Genomic DNA, 15,541 nt, shown 5'->3' on the forward strand with positions numbered 1-15,541 from the left:
TGATGTTTAGTGTTCCTGTTCCTACTATCCACTTACGCAACCTAGGTATTTCTCGTCTTTTATCTGTATTTCGTGTATGCTCTGCAGCAGAAGCACTGCGTCATTGTATTTTTATTGTTTTCGCTGTTATGCCACAATACAGTATCTTGGAATAAGAGGAGAACTCATGGAACTACTCAGAAAGAAGAAAGTGCTACATATGTGGATCATATCATTCAGCACCAGCCGCGTGCCACCAAGGCTTACAGCGACGGCGTGGCTCTTCCTCTAACGTTGTTTTCCACTTGGTCTTTCTCTCTCATACCACTGCACTTTCCCAGCACGTGCTCAATATTCCCACAATCCACAATATACAACGCAGTACTACGATATGGACACGAAGCGAATATTATACGTATATAACAACCCGAAGAAGCCAAGAAAATTGTATATTACGAGATTAGAAAAGAAGAGGAGACAGAAACAGGCAGAGACTAATAAAAACGGCGCCTTTATACAGCTTAGGCTCGGGTGGGCGGGGCTTTGCGATAGGACACAGCCACCGCGGCAGATCGCTGGAAAGAGCGCGCGCATTTTGCTACCGAGCGCGGAAAAGCTATGCTCCCGGCCAGCTTCGGTCTAGAAGGGCGATGCGAATCGCGACACTCAGCAACCAGAAAGTTAGGAAACTAATCTTTATTCCTCAAGATCAATTCAAGCCAATGACTCAAAATAATAATGTAAAGTGTAAACACACGCCACAAGGAAACAGCAGCATAGAAACAATGATAAGACAGTGCTTTTCGTGGTCGTGTTCATTTACACCCAAAGAAACACGACCCCATATCAGCGGGGGACATCAGAGAACAAAACTGAACATTAACAGAGATTTTCTTGAAGGTGCAAGAGGCTTATTGAGTAGAAAGAATACTATAAAGAGACAATCAAAGGTTCGAAATAGAGAATAAGTTCTCCACAGCATCTGCGAACGCTGACACGGCATGCGCCCGAATTAACTGCCAACTCCCGCCTCTTCACAGCGTCATTGCTGTGGTAAGGCAAAATTTTTATCGTTACGCGAACGAATTTCCCTTCATAGTCATGCTAACTACAGGAACATTCCAGCATCTTGTCCTCTTTATCGATTTTCTTTCACTACTGTCCGTCTGTGTAAAAACTACCTATTCCAGTAATTTCTCTGCTTTTTTTTTTTAAACCCCTAGAAAGCATCGAGAAACTTACTTCAAAAAATAAGTTAGTCCGAGTCAAAACGATATCCAGCAGGATCAGAATGAAGTGAAGCACAGTGTAATTGAAGCGATGCGGTAGAATGTAGCCACAAGGATCGTGGTGGGATCCTTGCCACCACCACCAATCGGTACAGTTCGCGAGATAGATAAAACGGTGTCAGACTTCGATAAAACGATAAATAAACGATAAACGTCGATAAAACGACCGTAAGTAATTCCATATGCTAACACGCGTTCTTTTAGCTTAAAGGCATCACCCCACGAATCTGAGGTGGTGCTGATTTCAGGTGGAGTATTCGTATAAGGGATAGTAGATTATGAAGAAGGGGTGATTCCGTCCATTTCTTCCTAATTGCTGTAAAAAAACGGTCCGGAAGATGCGGCGCGTGCACAAGGCTGGCGCGCTCCAATCGAACTTCTTCTAGAAAATAGTGCGACAGAACGCCCGAAGCCATATCTTCCGGGCCGTTTTTTACGGCAATTAGGAAGAAATGGACGCAACCACCCTGTATCCCATAATCTACTATCCCGTATACGAATACTCCACCTGAAATCTGTACCATCTCAGATTCGTGGAGTGATGCTTTTAAACGATTCTGAATTGTAATAAACGAGGTGGTGCATCCCAAGTGGATTGATTGCCGCCAGACACTTTATCCTTTATTCTTTTATTTTCTAAAATATAAGGCGACCTGGATATCACAGCTATGTACCGCTTACTCATTCGACACCCATAAGCAGGTTGTCGATTGCTTTCTTCCAGAAGCGACAAGGGCTACGACTAGAAGTAGTCCTTTGCTTTATATAATAATCTTCAACCGTGGATCGATAGCTACGTTTCTAATTCACAAGTAACAGTTAGAGCATCGTAATTGCTTTCGATTATGTTAATGTTACTGAACTCATATAGGTGGAATATGGCATTTCTAATACTCAAGCGCTTCTCTAACATTTTAACATTTTAAATGATAATAATAATGATGAAAGACGAGGATACGGTATATGAAATAATTTTCTAAATGTCGTATCACAAATGTATAGCATTAAAAATCGCACATTGTGACTAAGACAACTATTTACTTGCACTCTAAAAGCAAAATGTATCCAGGGATAGCATGTAGGAAATCTCTCCTAATAAAAAAAACTAAAAATCAAATCTCTAAACCTCTCCGTAAACTCGACCATAGAGAAGGCTGAGCTCTTTTCTATTTCTAATTATGTATGATGATTGATGATTTGATCCAATCATGTTCACTTTCCTCCGGATTCCACAGAAACACAGTACCTCTTTCTAAATTCCAAGATTGTGGCACCTATGACCTTAGCTGAAGCAACTATTTTTGTTTTTTCTTTCACAGAATTTTCTTTTTTGAGCGATTCACAGACTTTTCTCTTCTTTTTTTTTGTGAGATTTTCTAAAACCTTCGAGATCCTGGCCCAAGCCCTAGTCTACGCCCTGAAGCCCTGGTCCACGTATTTTCCCTGCTGCTCCTTTTTTCCTCTCCTTCGCTGGCTTCTAATCGCGTTGACTCGTGTGCTGATCTGAATTGATTGATTTTCTTCTTGGCATTCATTTTTGCATGATTTTTTTTACACGATCTTCTACTATTTTTACATAACTATCACACATTACGTATTTATAATGGTTTTAAGGAGAATTACAGACATTATTAGCTTGTTTTTGTTCCTCTACTAAACTCCGAAGATGATTCTCTTCACGCTCAACCTTTTTGTTTTATGTTTGAGGGCAGCATACCAAGATTCTGAAATGGTGAGGGAATTCACGAGAAAAACAAAGAACGGGATTGTAGATTGATCCGATCCGGGCTGTTCCGTTCATCTCCCCCTGATCCTCGCTAAACAAAGGCTTGGAACCGCTTTCGTTCCTACGAGGTACGTTAGAAAGGTCCTCTATGTACACGTTGCGATCCGCTTAGAAGCATATTCTCTTGTTTTACTTGAATAGGCCGATGAGTAGCTCTCATTTATCTTCGACCGCTAGCACGTGAGCGCGGCGCGTGCGCAAAGGTGGTTCGCTGCAACTGATTTTGTACGGAAGAACGCAGTACAATGACCAGGGAGAGCTGAACGGCGGAACCACCGAACGGATTCCGCAATCTACAAACCTATCTCTAGTTTCTCCCACAGATTCCCTTACCACGTCGGATTTGTGCCTGCCTTTAATGTTTAATTCAAGTAGGCCATTGAAATGTGATGATGGAGGCGAAACGAGATCTCTGTGTACCTGATCTTATTTTTCCGAATATATCTACATTTGTTTTCGGTATGTCAGGACTACTTCCGCATCTCCATTCTATTTTTCAGTGTTTACATGTCCTCCTTCTTTTTTTTTCTTCTTCTTCTTATTACTATCAATATTCACATATCAAACCGTCATTTGTTGAAGAAAATCTTAGAAAAATGTAACCAAAAATAATTTTAAAAAATCAATTGTGACTTTTACCTTAGAAGGGCTTTACCTACTGAAGTTAATTATTCAACCAGAAAACACAAAGACATCAATCCTATTCATTTAGAATTTTTCAGAAGTTTTATTTTTTATTGTAATCCATGCGACATCAATCAACGTGACGAGTATATTTCTATTCTATTTCTGTTTTGAATGTAACACTTCTACAACTTATTTTATTCATTTAATTTTAGAATTTCAGATGAGTTTCCGAGAAGTCACGTCACAAAGGGTTTTTGCGCGGATCATCCAGGATGTGCCTTGTTCCCCGTTTAATATGCATGAGCAAGGGTAGTGTTTCCATAATCAGTGCAGAATCCTCCGAGTTGACTTCTCGTTTATGCGATCTAATAAAAAATATGGAAATGATTGACATAGTCTACACCGTTTCTATATATTTTAATTAAATATTACTTTATTTAATTTTATTTTGTACTTACTTTTATTTTATCTTGTGTTTTTTCATATATATATATATATATATATATATATAATTTTTCAAAATTGTGTATATGAAGCAAAAATATTTTTAAAGAATATAGTATTAAATTGAAATTATTCTATAAAATATTATAATATATAGTATAAAATTATTCTTAATAAAATTCAAAAAGCTTTTAAAAATTCGGACTTTAAGAGAGATTATTTTTTGAGTATCCCAATATTATTATCTTACTATATTATTCTTATTATCGTTCTAATTATTTACTAATTACTCAATATTTTTTGCGGAATTTTTTAAAATCACTTTTGATGCTCATAATATTCAACAATTTCTTAACCAGCAACATATCGTTCTAACGTAGAAAAATTAGTGAATCATCGGAGGGCTTCCAGAAAATTTTAAATTTTTTTCTGGTCATTTCCATATTGTTGTAAATTTCACTGACCTTTTTGACAAGCACTTCGCTGACAGTGAAGACAAGTGGAATATTTTCAAATCACTTTTTTACTATTCGATTTCGTGACCATACCTGGATTTTTTTTTGATATTCAGGATTTCCTATTATTTCTCTATCACTTATCTCTTGATACTGAGAATTTCTAGTTTTTCATGTACGGGATCTATTCTTCTTATGTCCTCCTATACCTCCATTAAACCTCACTTTGATGACAATTTTTCCATTGAGAGGTCACGAGAAACCGATGCACTTTCGGTACTTTTTTTTTATTCTCAGTGTATTAGAGATAATAAATGTACTTCCTTGTGTGACTTGTGTGGCTTTACGTCAAAACAATTTTTTCTGAGGAGCCAATGAAGACAATTTTCTGGAGTAACCCACATCTTGTCTTGTGACCCATCGATGAGTAGGAGCCCACAGAACCAGTGTGACTCACCGGTGCGTGAGTAATTGAGTAAATATTTTAAATAGTTTGTGACGGAGAGAAAACCTAAAAAAATGAAAATTGTTGTAAGAAAACTATTCTTACTTGAGAATTTTATAAAAATTGTCTTGCTGTTGTTAATGTCAAGTGCATATTTCTGAACTAATTGTCGGAGAGTGGGTGGGGCCTATTTTTAGACTAATTATCAGAATTCAGCACCGTTTCCCGTGCATTCTATCGGTTTTCCTAGTCATAAGCCCAGTCCAGAACAGTTAAGGGAAGGACGTGGAATATTTACGTTCTACATCTCCCATGGATCAATTTCGAGCAGTTATTTTCTTAATTCAATTTTTTGAATATTTTGATTGAGTTAAATGTTCCTCCTACTTTTTAGTTTTTGTTCCTTGTGTCAAATATTTCTGGATTAGAGAGATTAAGAATATCTTTAGTTTTTTTTTCGTTACAAATAAATCATCCCTCATTCTCGCATATTTGATTTTGCTCTATTGAACTTGACTATTTTGAGTTCCATATAATTTTTTTTCGTTTCTTAGCACTTTGACTCGGTGACTCATTGGAGGATCACGCTTTACAATATGATTTTTCCCTCTCCCTTTTAGTATTCAGTCATGAACATTTTTTACACCACTTAACAGGTAATTACCACATTAAAACTCGGGTAATTTCCATGTGAACAACGAACCCTGATCGAATTAACAGGTTCTGAAGCGAAAACGGTTTTAATTGTGACGTTAGAGAAGAGATGATTCATCGGTGGGTCACGCATTATTTCGTGTAACCGGTAATGAATGAATCAACCATCAATCAATCAATATATGTACAATATTTTCTATGGGAGACTACAGCAAAATTTTGACAAAAAAAAATGCTCTGGGGAGTTTAAAAAATTAGTATCCATGCATTTTTAATTCATTGCTATCAATGGGATAATTGAACAATTTTCAGAACTTTTTCCCTATAAGACACAAATTTTTACTTTTTTTTTCTCTGAATCTGACGCTGTTATTGGCCTCATTTAAAACGCCAATCAAATGTCAATTCAAGTTCCCTTTTTTCCCGGAAATTTGACTAAATGTCGATATCTTTCTTTTTAATTTGTTCCGATGAAAATCGGTATTCGAATTCTCTTTTCACTTTAAATTATTGAAAAAAGTAGAAAATGAAGGACGTTGCTCTTAAAGGTGATCACCAAAGTCAACGTAAATGAAGAAAAAAACCCTAGTCCAAAGAAGAAAGTACGGGAACTTCAGGGAAAAAATGATTTTAAAAAGCATGAACGTAATGAAAAGAGGCTTGAAAAGAAGGTTTAATTTTAATGGAACCTTGTCAAACACGTACGAACTTCACTTCATTAGTTTTTTTCTAATGTCGGATTTATTTATTTTTTTGTAATCTTTACATTTTTCATTTATCGAGTCCAGGGATCATCATATTCCTTAGACTTGAGTATGTCCGCATTCTAACCAAAAAACAAATGACGAGTAGCTCTGTCTTTCACGACTCTTCTAGTTGGTAATTTATAACCTCCTCATCCATTCATTCATTCATTCATTCATTCATTCATTCATTCATTCATTCATTCATTCACCATTCATTTATTCACCATTCATTTATTCATTTACTCATTCATTCAATCACGAATTCCGATCGGAAATGTTGAAAGGACGAAAATGTTCGCCTTTCAAACAAAAAAGAAATGACGCGGAACCCGTACCCGACTTCTTAATTTTAAGTTTTATTTTTTTAATGTATAAACAAAAAAGAAATGACGCGGAACCCTGTACTTCGTGACTCTTCTAGTTGTTAATTTATAATGTCCTCATTCATTCATTCATTCATTCATTCATTCATTCATTCATTCATTCATTCATTTATTCATTCAATTACGAATTCTAATAGGAAATGCTGCAATAAAAACCCCTTCATCACATTACAATTTCTCCCCATTTTAATGTATGTTTTTGTTTACTTGGCCTGTTTTTTCCCATTCCATCCTTCAGGGCACCAACTGCTCAACCAGTTCTGACAATTAATTGTGTTTTGTCGTCGTTGTGGTTGGTCGTAATGTGTTGGCGTTGACCAATTAGATTGTTACAATGTTGTAATCGTTCAAGTATTTCTGTTAGTAGTACCATTATTTATTCAAATAAAGTATTTATCACTATTTATTAGTAATTATTCAACCATTATATTATTCATTATATCATCTATTCATTGGAATTATTATTACATCATATGATATAATTAGTAATTTTTTGTTATTAATATTAATATAATAATAATATTGTTGATTACGTTAATATTGTTAATTACACTACACTAATTAATAATATTTTTATTATTACAGCCCATCCAACCTTCTATTTTGCTATTCGCTTGGCCTTTCACGCTTACACCATGAACGCGACCCCTCTTTGACATTATTTCTTTTGTCTAGGACAATTCGTGGACATCCACTGTGCCAGGCAGGTTTCCAGGCCAAACTTTCTTCACTGGCGAACGTCACATCACGTGGTCGAGAACAACATATAATTAAAAACACTAGCACACATGACAATGTACTATTGCACTAATTAATGTTTCTGCGGTTCGTCGTTGATTTCGTCGACAAACAGAATTCATAAAGACAACCTACCATAAACCCTGATGTGGTGAGGGAATCCACGGGAAAAAACTAACTACGGATGGAGTTGTATGGGGATTGCGGGATTCAGGGTGGCCCCGCTCATTTCTTTCTAGTCGTCCTAAAAAAAACAACGTGGGAACGGCGTTTTTTTCCTACGGGGTACGTTAGAACGTGGCAACGTGTACCCGCTCCGATTTCCTCAGCTCCCTGTTCGATGGTTTTAATTGAATAGGCAGTCGAGAAGAACTCACTGGCATTTGACCGCCTGCACGTGGATGCGGCGCGTGCACCAGGGCGACGATTAGCTTCGTAGGAAAAAACGTCATTTTCCACACAGTTTTTTACGACCATTAGGAATAGATAAGTGGAACTCTCTCGGATACCGCAATCTACAATCACATCTCGAGCTTTTCCCGCGGATTCCCTTACTACGTCAGATTTGTGGTATGCTGCCATTAAAGGCAGGTGGTGCGGATTTCAGGTCATTTATCCGAGATCGTAGATTATGGAGACGAGAGTGGTTCCGCTCATCTCTCCTTGTATTACTGCAAGCAGTGCCTCCAGAATGCTGTTTTGTCATCTATTGCAACTCTCCACCCTTTGCGCCGCCTCCGCCCTGCGATTCGTTGAAAATCAATTCGAACGGCCCCGATAGGCTGTAAGGGACGCTACGCTTGCAAGTGTGGCGCACTGCAATAGAAGGCATCATACAAAACAGCATTCAGGGGCCGGCTGCTTGCAGTGATTCAGGGAGAGATGAGCGGAACCACTCCAGTCTCCGTAATCGACCCCGTATACGGATACTCCACCTGAAATCCGTAGCACCCCAGATTCGTGGTAAGCTGCCTTCAAACGAGATCCACGAACTCACGAAAAATACTGTTTGCTCGCATTGATCAAGTCACGTTCTGTAAGAGGGTGCAGAAGCAGCGCTGATCCTCATGAACTAAGCTTACACGGGTTCCCATTAATCCATTGAAAATGCATTTTACACAGTGTTCCCCCAGTGCTTTCACTCAATCTTCTCTTAATCACCTTTTAAAAGTTTGTTTGCAAAAAAATGCCTACATTTTTACTATCGTTACTTTTCGTATTATATATCATCAGTCATTCTTAATGGCAAACTTTGAACGTCATGAGAGAACTTCTTCACTTATTTTTAAAGGCAGCATACCACGAATCTCAGGTGGTGTGGATCTCAGGTGGTGTGGATCTCAGGTGGAGTATTCGTATACGGGATGGGAGACTACGGAGAGTGGTGTGGTTCCGTCCATTTCTTCCTAATTGCCGTAAAAAAACGGCCCGGAAGATGCGGATCCACGCAGGGCTGGCGCGCTCCAATCGAACTATTGGTAGAAAATAGTGCGCCGAAACGCTCGAAGCCGTATCTTCCGGGCTGTTTCCTACGGAATTAGGAAGAAATGGACGAAATCACCCTTCTCCCCATAATCTACGACTTCGTATACGAATACTCCACCGGAAATCCGTACCACTCCAGATTCGTGGGGTGATGCCTTTAAAACGCGACCAATTTGAATTCGATCTACATGTAATCGTTAGCAAATCTCTAGCACTGAAGGTAACACCCCCTGAGCGCCCCTCCCCGCCACCCTCGCATCCTTCCTTCCTTTCAAAATCGTCCAATTACGGATAAATGAACTATGCTGAGCTCAAATATAGTGTAGACGGGTCAAAACGTCATGAAGCACGGTGCAGTTGCCTAAGCGGTTGCGCGCGAAGCGGCTTAGCGGAGATAGCAGTTGGAATCGAGGTGGGACCATCGCGAACTTCGCCAATGAACGGCGGTAGCAAGGGTCCTCACTTAAAGGCATAACCCCACGAATCTGGGGTGGTGGGGGCTTCAGGTGGGCTATGCCTATACGGAGTCGTAGATTATGGAGAGCGGGTGGTTCCGCTCATCTCTTCCTGAATCACTGCAAGCAGCCGTCCCCTGAATTCTGTTTTGTACGCTACCTTCTATGGCAGCGCGCCACCCTTGCACGCGTAGCGTCCCTTACTGCCCATCGGGGCAGTCCGAATTGAGTTCGAATGTTACACACAACACAAGGCACACTATAACAAACAGTCTGAATTGATTTTCGACGAATAGCAGGGCGGAGGCGGCGCAAGGGGTGGAGCGTTGCAATGATGGCGTCGTACAAAACAGCATTCTGGAGGCGACTGTTTGCAGTGATGCAGGGAGAGATGAGCGGAACCATCCCTTTCTCCATAATCTACGACCACGTTCACGGATACTCCACCTGAAATCCGCACCACCTCAGGTTCGTGGTATGCGACCTTTAATCCCGACAGCTACGCTCCGCGCAACCGCTTACGCAAGACCACCGTGCTTCATGTCGTTTTCACCTCTATAGCTGATCAGGAAGTGAGTCCATGTACTGCGAGTTTAAAAATAAATTCCTAACGACATCCCGGAGACCTTCCAGGCATAATCGTATCGCTGGAACTATGTACAGCTAATGGAACTATTGGGCGAACCCATAACAATGGATTTGGTTCAACTGTTTAATTTTTTGAGAATTTTTAAAATCAATTTTCTTTAAACTGTTTTTTGTTTTAGATGCAACAATTGCTTGAAGACTCCATCTTTTCGCATTTTTTTACACCTCTCGCACTCTCAAATTAAAAAAAAAGTAGAAATAAATAGTTAAGAGTAATTAAATTGCAAGTGAGTAAAGTAAAAGTGTATCGAAATGAACCGGAAAATCTTCCTATTTTTTTTTCGTGCTGCTGCATTTCTAAATTCTAATAGTTTCTACAACATCTTTGATAGATGATACGGATTCTCTTTTTTTGGGGCATCCTTCTATACCGTATGAATCGCGATTTATTTCATGTTTTTGTACAGTGAATGACCTCTTCGATCATCATCTCTCACATCATAAAACCTAGAGATGACACAGTGATGGAAAAGAATATCTTTCGAAAAAAAATCGAAAACAAATGAGCAATTTTTAGATTCCATACATTTTTCTCAACTGGTAATTAGAAGCGGAAGAGCGTCCTATAATGATCGCAGAAAATCTTCAAATGAAGAAAATTCTTTTCACATTTATAATAATAATTTATAATTTTCAGATTTAGAAAGATTTCATCAAGTGTCCGCTCACCTTGCGTGAATTGGGTAACACTTACAATAAAACTAGGATAATGCGTGATTTTTTGGACAATCCATTCCGACTTTTTCACCATCGCAAATTCTTGAACGCATCTTCCAAAAAATTTCATATAGCTCGGTTATTAATTACCATCGGGCGATTTCTTTCAAATTTATCAAAATTTGAAATTATTATAAAATTTCCTTTTGGGTATTAAACCACAAGAAAATGCTGGAGAACCCCTCCAACCCAAGTGAATAATCACTTCCAGCGTTGTTTTGTTGTGAGAAGCGCTCATTTTTTCATAAACCATCACGGGATTCCCTGGAATTTCTGCTCCCGTATTCTCTTTCATTTCCGGAAGAAAATTTCCCAACTCCATCGTAAAGTCTTATACCATAGAATTTTCGTGGCTGACTCATTTTCGAGCTGCCGTGTGCTATACGTATGAGGAGGTGATAGACGCAGAGAGTCCGTGAGTTGGCAGAGTGCCAGCGAAAAACCCAACGACTTTATGTGTTTGCGTATATTCCACAGGCGAATATCAATACACCGGGGAGATATGTTCGTTTCCAGTGAGAATCACCTCCTTGTGATAGCGCATACAAATTAACAACAATAAATTAAACTATTGCTTATTTTTTTTATTTTGTATGTCATTTTATTTTGTTAGTACTTTTCTAATGTGTTGTTATTTAATAACACATTTTATCCGGTCAAAATTCAAAAATTCAAATTCCACTCAAAATTCTCTCATTTTTCTACTTCTATGATTACTTACAAAGTTTCAAGCGACGGTTATCATTTTTCTGGATATGCAGTGATAAGGGAAAAACTTTACATAGTGGTGTATTCACGCAACTGCTCGAATGTAGGAGGCATGTATAGTTCCCGTCAACTGTGTTCACCCGAGCGACCGCGACGCGTTCGCAGGAACTCGCGCCCCTCCTCCGTTCACACACAGTCCCGTCCCAACAGAACGTTCAACACAGTTATCCAAGCAAACGTAAGTGCAGGTGCCTACCTGTGGGAGTGTTTGGTATCGATTAAAAATTGTAGAGAGAAAACTTAAGGAAAGAATAAATAAATAAATAAATAAATAGAAGGGTTAAATAAGCAATAAAAGAAATTTTACACGTTATTTAGTGATGCTCCTACCAAACCTTTCTAGTTTTTACTTGTGGAATATTTCAAATTTTTTCGATATTTTATGAGAAAAACTCTTATTCTTCGGCCGAAGTGAACCCCTACCATACTTCCCTCACAGCATCACTCACCTCCTGCCGTCTCAGTCTTCACCTCTTTCTCCTAAATCATTATTGCTATGCGTTTATTCTATAAGAATGACTCAGTTAATGTTCATAACGCTTTAACGACCTGCTTTTTTCCTGGTGGACGGAAGATCTCCCTCTCTCTCTCACTCATAAATTTTGTTGCTTGAACACGCCCACTTTATGGCGTCTCCGTCACCGCTTTGTAATCTAGTATATGAATTTATGGTCCCTTTTAGGTACAGTACACCTAGCAAATAAAAACACAATAGAATTTTTTGTTACTTTATCTACTTTTTGCAATTTTTATAATGTTTCTTTTTCTTTTGAAAGGTATGTCTTGTCATTAAAAATGTTAAGAGCAAGCAACATCCTCTGGAGTTTCAATCAATCAATTCTCAAAATGTTGAACTAAAAAAATTAAATATGTAAATTTGCATGTAAAAGTGTACAATTTTAACATGTAAAAATTTCGTAAAATGTAAAATTAAATTAAAAATGCATGGTGCTGAGAAATTTGGATGGTCACAAGTATTTAGTTACTAATCAATGAGACAATTTTTCTCCAAACTTCTTGGAGAATTTCGAGCATTCCGTGGCGCTATTTTCTACAACTAGTTCGATTGGAGCGCGCCAGCCTTGGGGACGCGCCACATCATCCGGGTCGTTTTTTACGGGAATTAGGAAGAAATGGACGGAATCACCTCCTCTCCATAATCTACTATTCCGTATACGAGTACTCCACCTGAAATCAGTACCATTCCAGATTCGTGCGGTGATGCCTTTAAGTCCTACTTCTTATGTACTTTGACATTTTCATTGGTCACTAATCAATAAGACCAATGATCAGTCGAAGAGGAAACGAGTGCATCTCATGGGTGACGCTATCACTAATCCGGATGTCAATCCACTTATCTTCTGCTTACGTGACAACGTCAAGCGAATGCATGACGTCAAGCATGCAGGCAATCCCGACATTTTATTTCCCGACGCGAAAAATTACGTACGGTCAAGTCAAAACGACATGAAGCGCGGTGCAGTTGCGTAGGCGGCTGCGCTCGAAGCGGCGCGCTGGAACGTAGCGGTTAGGATCGAGTGAGGACCCCTTCCACCACCGCTCACTGTTGCAGTTCCCGATGATCCCATCCCTTGATTCCAACCGCTTTCTCCGCTGCGTTATTTGGAGCGCAACCGCTTACGCATACACGCCGTTCGGGTACATGTCGCTTTGGCCCGACCGTACGTGTTTGCAAAGCTGTTGAAGTATTTTTTCAGTCTGTAATCACGTACTTCATCATTAAGAAACGTCTCCACGAAAACTGTGAAAGTAGCCATTCACTTCTATTTCTATTCTTCTTCCTTTTATTTTTATTGGTTTCATTTATATTTTTCTCAATTTTTCTACTATGAATGATTTCTTCTCGTTATAAGTGCTAACTGTATTCGAACACCTAACTGTAGATGTCTCCACTCTTGGGACGGTTATCAAACGGCGCTACGAGTCGCCCTAATAAATAATGTCATAGATTTTTAATATATCATAATAAAAAGTTATAATAAATGTAAGAAATATTTAAGTCTCCTCGGAACCCGTTAAAGTACTCCAGTATAGTCCACCAGCGGGGTGATGTGGCGTGTACGCGTCACTGGCAACTGGTGATTATCGATCACTGTGCGCTACGGCTTTGCGGCTACGACTCGATGATCATCAGTCGATAATCTGTAACTACCCAATCGACAGTCCATCTGACGTTAAAGGCATCACCCCACAAATCTGAGGTGGTACGGATTTCAGGTGGAGTATTCATATACGGGATAGTAGATTATGGAGAGGGTGATTCCGTCCATTTCTTCCTAATTCCCGTAAAAAAAGGGCCCGGAAGATGCGGCGCGTGCACAATGTTGGCGCGCTCCAGTTGAACTACTTGTAGAAAATAGTGCGCCAGAACGCCCGAAGCCGTATCTTCCTGGCCATTTTTTACGGCATTTAGGAAGAAATGAACGGGATCACCCTCCTCTCCACAATCTACTGTCCCGTATACGAATACTTCACCTGAAATCCGTACCGCCTCAGATTCGTGGAGTGATGCCTTTAAATGTTTGAATACGGTAGTTTTTGTAGCAAACTTTGCTGTAAAGTTCTCTCTGTTGTACTCCTTAAAATATTCGTGGGAGTCGTTTTTCTCTAATTTTGTCAGTTGTGTTTGTTTTTCCACCACCTACCAGGCTTTACATGCAACATTCCTGAAACCTTTTTTCCCTTCTGTTTGGGCTGCATTGTAATCTGAGTCGAGTGGGGGCGGCAGGATTCCTTCGTATAATCTTGAATTATTCCTCTTTCCCCTAGCAGTTTTTTTTTTCTTGAGTATCTCGTATAAATAGCTTTAGCAATGGGTTTATTTTACCGCGGAGTGACTGAATCAGGAGGTCTGCATTGGTTTCGATATGAGTTTTTTGGTTGGTTACTCACCTCGAAAATGACGGATGTAGCGCAGTTGATAGCAGATTCCGCTGTGGCTGCATGATCGATCACAGGTTCGAATCCGCCCTAGTGCCAACTAAGCCTTTTCGGCGTCGATAAATTAGTACTAGATGTGTCTGATAGGATAAAAACGCTAACTTAATACATGTGCTAGCCCCAACAAGTCGTTGCATAGGCTAGATTCGCATTCGTAAACATCAAAGGATTCTAAATTGAAATCGAACACACTTGCTCATCCCAAGCGGATTGATTAACGCCAGACACTTTATCCTTTACACACTTGTCCAGGTTGGGACCAAATTTGCCTGACTAGAATTCTCAACGTTCATTCTACAGCTCATGTCAGGATTTTAGTCCCCTCACCTTTTGCATAGCGACCTTCGCGCACGTCTGCATCGCTTTCGAAAGTTTATCAAACCTGCTGTTCTGTATTGTTTGGTTTATATTTCACCTATTCATTTTTTTCGTTGCATCACAGTTGTTTTTCACAGTTTTTTTTTTCTCTGTTTCTGTTCGCTGCGGTGAGTATCGTATGGTGCCTGCTGGTCTGCGTTGCGCTGATGTGCGAAGATCGTACTGCTGCAACAGAGGAACGAGCGAAAATCATGGGACGAAACAAGATATACTACATTTGAGATTACGTGTACAGGAAGCAGTACGGTAAGGCATGAAATTCCCTTATTTTTTTTAACCTCCCATTTCGATTTCCATGGAGCATTGACTCCCTTCAAAATGTTACGTCATATGTAATTGAATGTTCTTTGCAGTTTCTTAGTACTTTCACGCCGTCTGGCTGCTCATGTGACAAACAAATTTCTTTTGCCTTACGTAACATCTGTAGTTTAACTTTCTCCCCGTTTTTGTTTTTGTTTTTTTTCATATTCGACGAATGACTATGACACACTCGATGACGGCTTCCTTTGTGAATGGGACACTAGTGGATGTCGCCGTCGAGCGTGAACTGCGTTCGACTTTGCATCATCGTGCGTGTCGCGCG

Source organism: Necator americanus, chromosome III, assembly GCF_031761385.1.
Source record: "Necator americanus strain Aroian chromosome III, whole genome shotgun sequence".
Classification (NCBI taxonomy): domain Eukaryota; kingdom Metazoa; phylum Nematoda; class Chromadorea; order Rhabditida; family Ancylostomatidae; genus Necator; species Necator americanus.